We start from the raw sequence: 10,067 nt of genomic DNA, 5'->3' as shown, positions 1-10,067 counted from the left end.
CGGCTTACTCTTTTGGTCAATTTGTGGATGAACTATGATGTGACTGGTTCATTGTGTGAAATCAATTGTATTCTCCTAGACATACTCTTTAAGAATGCAAATGCAAGAAAGGGATATTTTCAAAACGGAACTTCATTTCAGTGTTTAGCGAATACACGTTTTATAAAGCATCAGATTGATATTTTTGATGCGCTTGCAAACGCTGCGTTTAGCTTAACATTTTCGTCGAACAAATGCGTCGTGTTCACCGAACGGGAATTATTGAACTATATGACAGAAGTTCAGTTGGATTTTTGCCTCCGTGCTGGTGTATTAACGAAAAGATACAGCTCCACAATAGCACATCACGATGCACATTATTCATTTGTACACGAGACAGTTCAGGAGTTCCTGGCTGCATATCACATTGCAAATTCAAATCAAGACGTAATAGAACGTTTCCAAACAGACCTAAAGTATAATGTGTTAGAAATGAGCGAGACAATTATTTATCTGTGTGGGTTAGAGAGTAAGAAAGCTAATACGCTGATAAACCGTCTTGCTGACGTAAAGTTCCTTAACGACATAAACCACGGACTGAGCCGTTACGTACACGGATTTCTGGGTCAGAAAGAAATACTGGCTTTTCAGACAGACAATAACACAGAGAGAAACGTTTTAAAATCAGAAATGAACTCAATGGATTATGACAAACGTTGCCTTGCACTATCGGTCTTATTTCAGCGAATGACAATCGCTGGGTACATAGAAGCTAAGGCTAGCGGTGAGAAAGAAATTTTCTTAAATTGTACGGACTTTACATTTAATGCAAATCTTAATGAATCCGATTCAAATGCATTAAAGATGCTTTTATTGTCCAACAAATCAGATGTTCGGTCACTTATTTTAGAAAGTAATGTTCTGCAAACAAACGAAATACTGACAGTCATGCAACATTCCAAACATAGTCTTGAACGTGTAATGATGACAGTGACACCGGAAATAAATAAAGCATTATATCATACGAGCATACAGGAGGTACGTTATAAAGGGAAATTTGACGTATCATTTGTCTTTGTATTTCCGCCTCTATCTAAACTAACGTTTTTAAGAATAGATGATTCCACCTTTTCGGAAGACATAGTTCTTCCTGATGCAATACAACACATTTCATTTGTCAACTGTACATGCACTGCTGTGTTCCTACGACGGTTACTAGTGCGCTTATCGGCATTAAAACACGATGTTCAATTCGATTTGATTACTGTGAGTGTAACCGAATGCAACACGCACATATTTAAGCAGGAATTATTGTCCAGTGATATGAAAAATGACATGTCTTATATCAAGATACTGGTGAACAAATGTAGTAAAGAATTGTTTGAAATATTACGTGATACAAGTATAGGGATTCTAAGTCTCGGAACGGCTGATAGTGCCTCATTAGCATCAGAGATTCTTCACACGCTCAACAAGCTAACAAAGCTCTATTTGTGGGGGACCTATACGGGTCGATGTGATCTCAAGCTGCCTGCTTCATTGCAGTGTATTGGTCTGGTAAGAGGCGAATGTTCATCTGAGTGGCTGTGCAGCTTGTTGATCACGCTGTCTTCATTCGATCATCCTGTCACGTGTGAGCTGTGGGATGTCGTATTGCAGTCTAGTGGAGACACTCTTGGAGACGAATTAAATACACATGTATCGGACTTACGATCTGAAATACTGTCAAATGACATGTCTAATATCGAGATACTGGTGAACAAATGTAGTAAAGAATTGTTTGAAATATTACGTGATACAAGTATAGGGATCCTAGATCTCAGAACGGCTGATAGTGCTTCATTAGCATCAGAGATTCTTCACACACTCAACAAGCTAACAAAGCTCTATTTGTGGGGGACCTATACGGGTCGATGTGATCTCAAGCTGCCTGCTTCATTGCAGTATATTAGTCTGCAGAAAGGCGAATGTTCATCTGAGTGGCTGTGCAGCTTGTTGATCACGCTGTCTTCATTCGATCATCCTGTCTCGTGTGAGCTGTGGTATGTCGTATTGCAGTCTAGTGGAGACACTCTTGGAGACGAATTAAATACACATGTATCGGACTTACGATCTGAAATACTGTCAAATGACATGTCTAATATCGAGATACTGGTGCAAAATGGCAGTAAAGAATTGTTTGAAATATTACGTGATACAAGTATAGGAAGGATAGCTCTCAGAACGACTGATAGTGTCTCATTAGCATCAGAGATTCTTCACACGCTCAACAAGCTAACAAAGCTCCATTTGTGGGGGACCTATACGGGTCGATGTGATCTCAAGCTGCCTGCTTCATTGCAGTATATTAGTCTGGAGAAAGGCGAATGTTCATCTGAGTGGCTGTGCAGCTTGTTGATCACGCTGTCTTCATTAGATCATCCTGTCGAGTGTCTGCTGTGGGATGTCGTATTGCAGTCTAGTGGAGACACCCTTGGAGACGAATTAAATACACATGTATCGGACTTACGATCTGAAATACTGTCAAATGACATGTCTAATATCAAGATACGGGTGAACAAATGTAGTAAAGAATTGTTTGAAATATTACGTGATACAAGTATAGGGATTCTAAGTCTCGGAACGGCTGATAGTGCCTCATTAGCATCAGAGATTCTTCACACGCTCAACAAGCTAACAACGCTCTATTTTGGGGGGACCTATACGGTGCGATGTGATCTCAAGCTGCCTGCTTCATTACAGAGTATTTGTCTGTCAAAATGCGAATGTTCATCTGAGTGGCTGTGCAGCTTGTTTATCACGCTCTCTTCATTAGATCATCCTGTCGAGTGTCAGCTGTTGGATGTCGTATTGCAGTCTAGTGGAGACACTCTTGGAGACGAATTGCATACACATGTATCGGACTTGCGTTCTGAGATACTCTCACATGACATGTCAAATGTCGAGATAATTGTGCAAAATTGCAGCAAAGAATTGTTTGAAATATTACGTGATACAAGTATTGGAAGTCTAAAGGTTATCACTGATGATACTTCTAAGCTGGAAACCGTTACGCGAACAAAGTTGAACATGATAAAGCAGATTAATATAGAGGGAAATTATTTGACAAGATTTAATCATGACTTTCCTCAATCCCTAGAGTTGCTGTACTTGACAAAGGGCAACTTTTCACTGGAATGGCTGTACAGTGTCTTAATCAGATTGTCTGAAGTAAAACATCACGTGCAATTACACTTGAAAGGCTTGCTGATATCGAGTAATGAAACCTGTCTACCTAGTTCAAAAGCACACGTAATTCAATGTGAATATTCCAATAATGTAATAGATGATAGTTCAAATACAAACCTGTCTGATTTTCGGTCAGAAATGTTGACATCTGACATGTCAAACATTGAACTATGGATACTTAATTTCCATCAGGAGCGGTTTGAAATGTTGCAAGATACGAATATAAGAAGCGTGCAGCTCACGGCTTTGGACGATGCTTCACTTACATTTGTGACGCAAAACACGTTCCCCGCGTTTAAAGAAATTCGGTTACAAGGGACTTACTTGTCTGATTTTAATCACAAATTACCCCCGAATCTTCAATTGCTGATTTTAGAAAAAGGAACCTGTTCATCAGATTGGCTGTACAGTTTGTTGATACAGCTTTCAACGTTACGTCATTCAGTGCGCGTGTACTTAAATCAATACGGGGTTTTACAGAGGCGAGACTCATGTGAAAAACACCCCGAGTCGCCCATGCGAGGTGCAGATTTGTTTAACGTTAAGTTGGAGGTATGGAAGGATTGTCTTGGGTTATATGAAACTCTTACCACAACGCATATCACCAGTCTGAACATGACGCAAATAGAACACGCCGACATGCTGTCACAGACACTTCCTCTCACCCACTTGCAGAAGTTAAGGATTTGTTTGAAAAAGTATGATATGGATATGAAACTGCCAGAATGTATTAAGTATGTGTTTATAATCTATAAAACATTTTCTCCGTCATCACTAATACATTTTGTACAGAATGTGTCTACTACAGAACATATTGTACAGTGTAAACTTGTGTTTCGTGTTGAAGAGTGTGAAGACGAATATACCAGGATCAAGCAAGAATATTGTGAATCGAAATCATTAGATGTTCAACAGTTTGAACTGATAAACAAACAGGGTAAGGTTCGTGGCGCTGCTGCTCTTACACTTTCCGCTACTGCTGATGATGGCGATGACGACGCCGATAAACATTTACTCCGACGGGAGGGAGAATACGTTGATTCGAAACCATGGATTCACTATTGTAAAATTCGATTTAACATTTTGTGCCCAGATAACTCTGAAGGTGATTCTTAAACTACTTCATCTTCAAATTATATATATATATATATATATATATATATATATATATATATATATATATATATATATATATATATATATATATATGAATACATTGTGTCACTATTCTATAGCTTTTTCGGAAACCGATCACTTCGTTATTTATCGCTACATAAATGCATATATTTCTAAAATAAACGCACATTAAAAAAATACAAGTAAGCCAATTACAAAATGATTCATTAAACTGGCATGTAGCCATATAAGAAATATTGTTTTTAGTTAAGCTACTTATTATTTTTAACAATGTTAGCAAAGTTCATTACCGGTAACAAACAAAAAGATGCCCTTGATAATAACTTTTGATTTTCTTAAATGACACGTATTTGCATCGTGAATTCAAATCATGGTCATCATCACGGGTACAATAGGTCACCGGTCACCAAGTTAGCAGCCCTTATAATGTTAGCAATCAATAGCCGGGTTACCAAGTAAGCAGTGCAAACAATGGTCTTTATCGCGGGATACCAAGTTAGCACCGCAAAGAATCGTCGTCATCGCAGGATAGAAAGTCAGCAGCTCAAACAATCGTGGGCACATCGCGGGATTCCAAGTCAGAAGCGCAAAGAATCGTCGTCATCGCGGGATTCCAAGTCAGAAGCGCCAACAATCGTCGTCATCGCGGGATAGCAAGTCAGCAGCTCAAACAATCGTCGTCTTCGCGGGATTCCAAGTCAGAAGCACAAACAATCGGCCTAATCGCAAATTACCAGGTCAGCAGCGCAAACAATCGTCGTCATCGCGGGATAGCAAGTCAGCAGCGCAAACAATCGTCGTCATCGCAGGATAGCAAGTCAGCAGCTCAAACCATCGTTGTCAGCGCGGGATACCAAGTCAGCAGCGCAAAAAATCGTCGTAATCGCGGGATTCCAAGTCAGCAGCACAAACAATCGTCGTCATCGCGGAATAGGAAGTCAGAAGCTCAAACAATCGACGTCATCGCGGGATTCCAAGTCAGCAGCGCAAACAATCGTAGTCATCGCGGAATACCAAGTCAGCAACGCAAACGATCATCGTAGGATTTCAAGTCAGAAGCGCAAACAATCGACGTCATCGCGGCATTTGAAGAGAGAAGCGCAAACAATCGTCGCCATCGCGGGATACCAAGTCAGCAGCGCAAACAATCGTCGTAATCGCGAGATTTCAAGTCAGAGGCGCAAAAAATCGTCGTCATCACGGGTTTCCAAGTCGGAAGCGCAAACAATCGTCGTCATCGTGAGATTTTAAGTCAAAAGCGCAAACAATCGTCGTCATCGCCGGATTCCAAGTCAGAAGCGCGAAAAATCGTCGTCATCGCGGGATTCCAAGTCAGAAACGCAAAAAATCGTCGTCATCGTGGAATTCCAAGTCAAAAGCGCAAACAATCGTCGTCATTGCAGGATTCGAAGTCAGAAGCGCGAAAAATCGTCGTCATCGCGGGATTCCAAGTCAGAAGCGCAAAAAATCGTCGTCATCACGGGTTTCCAAGTCAGAAGCGCAAATAATCGTCGTCATCGTGAGATTTCAAGTCAAAAGCGCAAATAATCGTCGTCATCACCGGATTCCAAGTCAGCAGCGCAAACAATCGGCAAACAATCGTCGTCATCGCGGGATTCCAAGTCTGAATTGAAAAAAATCGTCGTCATCGCGGAATTCCGAGTCAAAAGCGCAAACAATCGTCGTCATTGCGGGATTCCAAGTCAGAGGCGCTAAAATTCGTCGTCATCTCGGGATTCCAAGTCAGACGCGCAAACAATCGTTGTCATCGCGGGATTCCAAGTCAGAAGCGATAAAAATCGTCGTCATCGCGCGATTCCATGTCAGAAGCGCAAACAATCGTCGTCTTCATGGGATACCAAGTCAGCAGCATAAACAGTTGTCCCCATCGCGGGATACCAAGTAAGAAACGCAAACAATCTTTCACATCGCGGGATAGCAAGTCAGCAGCTACAACAATCGTCGTCATCGCGGGATACGAAGTCAGCAGCACAAACTAAAGTCGGCATCAATGATTAAACAGTTAATTGAGAAAACAATAGTCACCATTGCGGGTTTCTGCAAACCATAGTGGTCATCGCGGTTTACCAATTCAAAAACCAAAGATCGTCATCACCAGTTACCAAGTCAGCTGCGCAAGCCAGAACCAAATTATCTTATCAAAAAAGGTCGTCATTGCGGCTTAACAAGTCAGCAGCGCAAACCATGGTTATCAATGCGGGTTGCAAAGTCAGTAGCAACAACCTCACTCATGATTTTGAGGTAACCAAATCACCGGCGCTCGATTGCTAAACGGTACGTTTGCCATTTTATTGTCTGTTAATAACTATCCGATGTTTGTGAATTTCACAACGAGTGCGGTAACCCATATTCATTAAGAACAAGGCACACAACAAAATGTTTATGTATTCTTTTTTGAAACTAAAAAAAGGCAAACCTTGTGAACCATTGCTACAAAATGCTTAAAAACTATTATGTATTGCTTACAGTCCAGTTTTAATGAAATAACATTCATTTTATTATTATGCGCAAACTGTGTAACCGATGACTTCAGATCAGGTATACTTAGCATTAACAAGAAAATACGTTATTTTATGCATTCCAGTGGTTTATAGAGAAATATCAGTTAATTAAAACTGATATTTCACTGTTTTAAACAGTGAAAAATAACAGTGAACATTTTTGATAATTTTCACTGTTTTACTGTGAAATGACGTCAGTTTTGCAACGTCATTATTCCAGCGAAATTCTCCAGTTAAACTCTTTTAAAATATAAATAAACGGTAAAAAAGTCATAAAAAGAAAAAAGAAAAAAAAAGTTGGATTTGATGGAATATCGATGTTAATTCACGAGTGATCATAGAAAATCCTATTTTCCCGAATGGCGCAGCCACGTTTGAAAAAAAAATTTTATGATCACGATAATTTTCACTGTTTACTAGTGATACCAGAAATTATATATTTTCTATGATCACTCGTGAATTAAAATCGATAATTTTCACCGTTATTTTTTTTTACTGATTGAAACAGTGAAATATGAGTTATAACTTACTATTTGGTTTCCTGGGATTTGATTGACGCTTATGGCATTATTGTTAACCACTATGTTTTATAATGTTACTTTGCATCACTGCACATAATCTTTGACAATATGTGTATACAACGATTAACTTTAGGCATGTTTATAACTGTAAATAAGAGGTTTTTATTTTGACGTCTCTATTAAGGATTGCTTTACATTCATTCCATTGTATCGTGTTTGTAATTTTAAATGGTTTCTGACTAATGTGTTTTTTTTAATTTCCATTATGATTGTTATCTGTATTGAGTAGTATTTTCTACTTTGCTGTTCAATTAAAATAACAATACAAATAAAGTGTTAAGAGGGTGTATAAGTGTATATAGAGGGTGTATACATGTATATAGGATGTAAATTCCTTATTCAAATGAAATTTGTATCGCAAATATATGTTGTATTATCTGTATGTAACTCACTGAAATGAAATAATTCTTATGTTTCAAATTGAAGAGTAATGTTAAACCTTGTAAATATGATGTATAACATGTTCATATAATGTAAATTCATTCAAACTTAAATAATGTTGTGCATACATATGTATTACCTGTATGCATTCACATTCATTACATTTTCAATTAAAACGTTACTGTTGTAGGTCGATTAAAGGGATCTTTTCACGGTTTGGTAAATTGACAAAATTGAAAAAAATTGTTTCAGTTTCGCAAATTTTCGTTTTAGTTATGATGTTTGTGAGGAAATAGTATTACTGAACATTTACCATAGTCTAATATAGCCATTATATGCATCTTTTGACGATTTAAAAACCTAAAAATTATAAAGCGTTGCAACGCGTAACGATTGAATAATTTGGAGAGTTCTGTTGTTGTCGTTTAAATTTAGGAAACTACGAAGATTGCTTATATAAGATATAAAATACGTCCTGCATGAACACTCGGCAGAATCGCCGAGAGGGTTAATGCGTTTTTACTCCAGGACTCCGGGTGTCACTGGTTCGAGCCCCGGTGCGCGATACATTTTTTTCTTTTTGAAATTGTATTCTTGATTTTTCACTGGAGCTTTTAAAATTCAATGTTTACATTTATCAAAATAAAGCATTTAATGACTAACTTCAAAATATGCCAAAATCTGTGAAAATGTCCCTTTAATGCGAACAAAAGGATCAAGTCAAGTTTGTGAAAACGTTTCTGAATAATGAACTTACTCCGACGATTAATGCAACTATGGGTCAATTCAAGTGTGTAGAAATTGATCTGAACACTGCACACTTGAACTTACTCCGAATAATGCCAAATTGAAACTTGTGTAAGTACTTGAAATGCCCAAACCAATATAAAACTGTTACAAAACTGTTCTGATAGTAAATATGTTGGTAACAAGTTATGAGGTAAATAATGCATCGTGTTCAATGCAAGTATTTTAAGGTTCATGTCCTTTTTAAGAGCGGTTTTTATTTGGAAACGTAATTAAGTTTTATAAACATTTACGTTAAAGATGACTTCATTGATGATCGCGGGGGACTGAACTTCATGAACAGATTGGCGAAATACAGAAGAAAATTAGTTCCCTTGCATTAGCTTTTTTAGAATTGACATGTATATAATCGTGTTTCGAAACGAAATACATTTTCAATCAGAGTTTGTTGTCGACTAACACACGGTCAGTAATCTAGATGCATTTTATTAAAACAAAAACTTGTTCTTCGCCATTATGATTTAATTCATATGCATATATATGTTTCTTATTTATCGGAACGTTGGGTAGACGTAATTAGACGTGTTTAAATGCATGTTATCATTTTAAAATATTATAAACAATGCAACAGAATTTCGCGCATTTTGTACAGATAAGAATGTGATAAATATCTAAATTCACCTACTTCCGTTTGCTTTAATTATTGGCGTCGCACTGCAGTGCGGCGACTAGTATGTAATACTTTTTTTTTCGCTTATGGGAGGAGAAGTTATTTTACGGATCAATGTATCTATTTTTGTTGTCAGAATATCTTGCATAGTGAAGATTTTTTGTGTTAATTAGTGTAAATAAGTACTGCTTTGTGCCTATTACATTTACTACAACATTTATTGCCATTAATGCAAAGCTAATTGTTTTAATTAATAACTGATCGCGGGGACTGGGCAATAATAAAAGATCAAAGGGACTGGGCAAATACGCGAACCGGTGAAACTTTCTGGTTTTGTATAAAAACAAAACTTCTTTGTTCCACTATCCTAGCAACCAGCAAGTTACTAATAAAGGCGCTATAGAGCACGAAGCGCGACACGTATTATTAATTGTAATAATGAGTCTTGATAAAGGAAGCAGTCGCTTATCAATGAGGAGCACCATCACAGCACCCCAATCTCATTACTATCAAGTCCTACTACAGGTTGGTTTTTTTAAGAACCACATATAGACGGCCGCAGGCCTGACCCGTATCTTGCCAGTGGTATGGACCCTTTGGTATGGACCTTTAACCCCGCTCACTATCCAGCGTTTAAACTTCCGGGTTTACATTTAAACCGACTATTAATAGCTTATTAATATCTTAGTTAGAAGGTGATTTTTCAAGCGGTTCCGTAGTGTAGTAGTTACACGCTCGCTTCACATGTGAGGTCCCAAGGTTCGAGCCCCCGTAGAATCAAATTATTTTATTTGTGTTCTATGTTAACTTTTTGTTTTGATG

Source organism: Dreissena polymorpha, chromosome 10 (genome assembly GCF_020536995.1).
Source record: "Dreissena polymorpha isolate Duluth1 chromosome 10, UMN_Dpol_1.0, whole genome shotgun sequence".
NCBI lineage: Eukaryota > Metazoa > Mollusca > Bivalvia > Myida > Dreissenidae > Dreissena > Dreissena polymorpha.
This window is presented reverse-complemented; position numbering follows the sequence as displayed.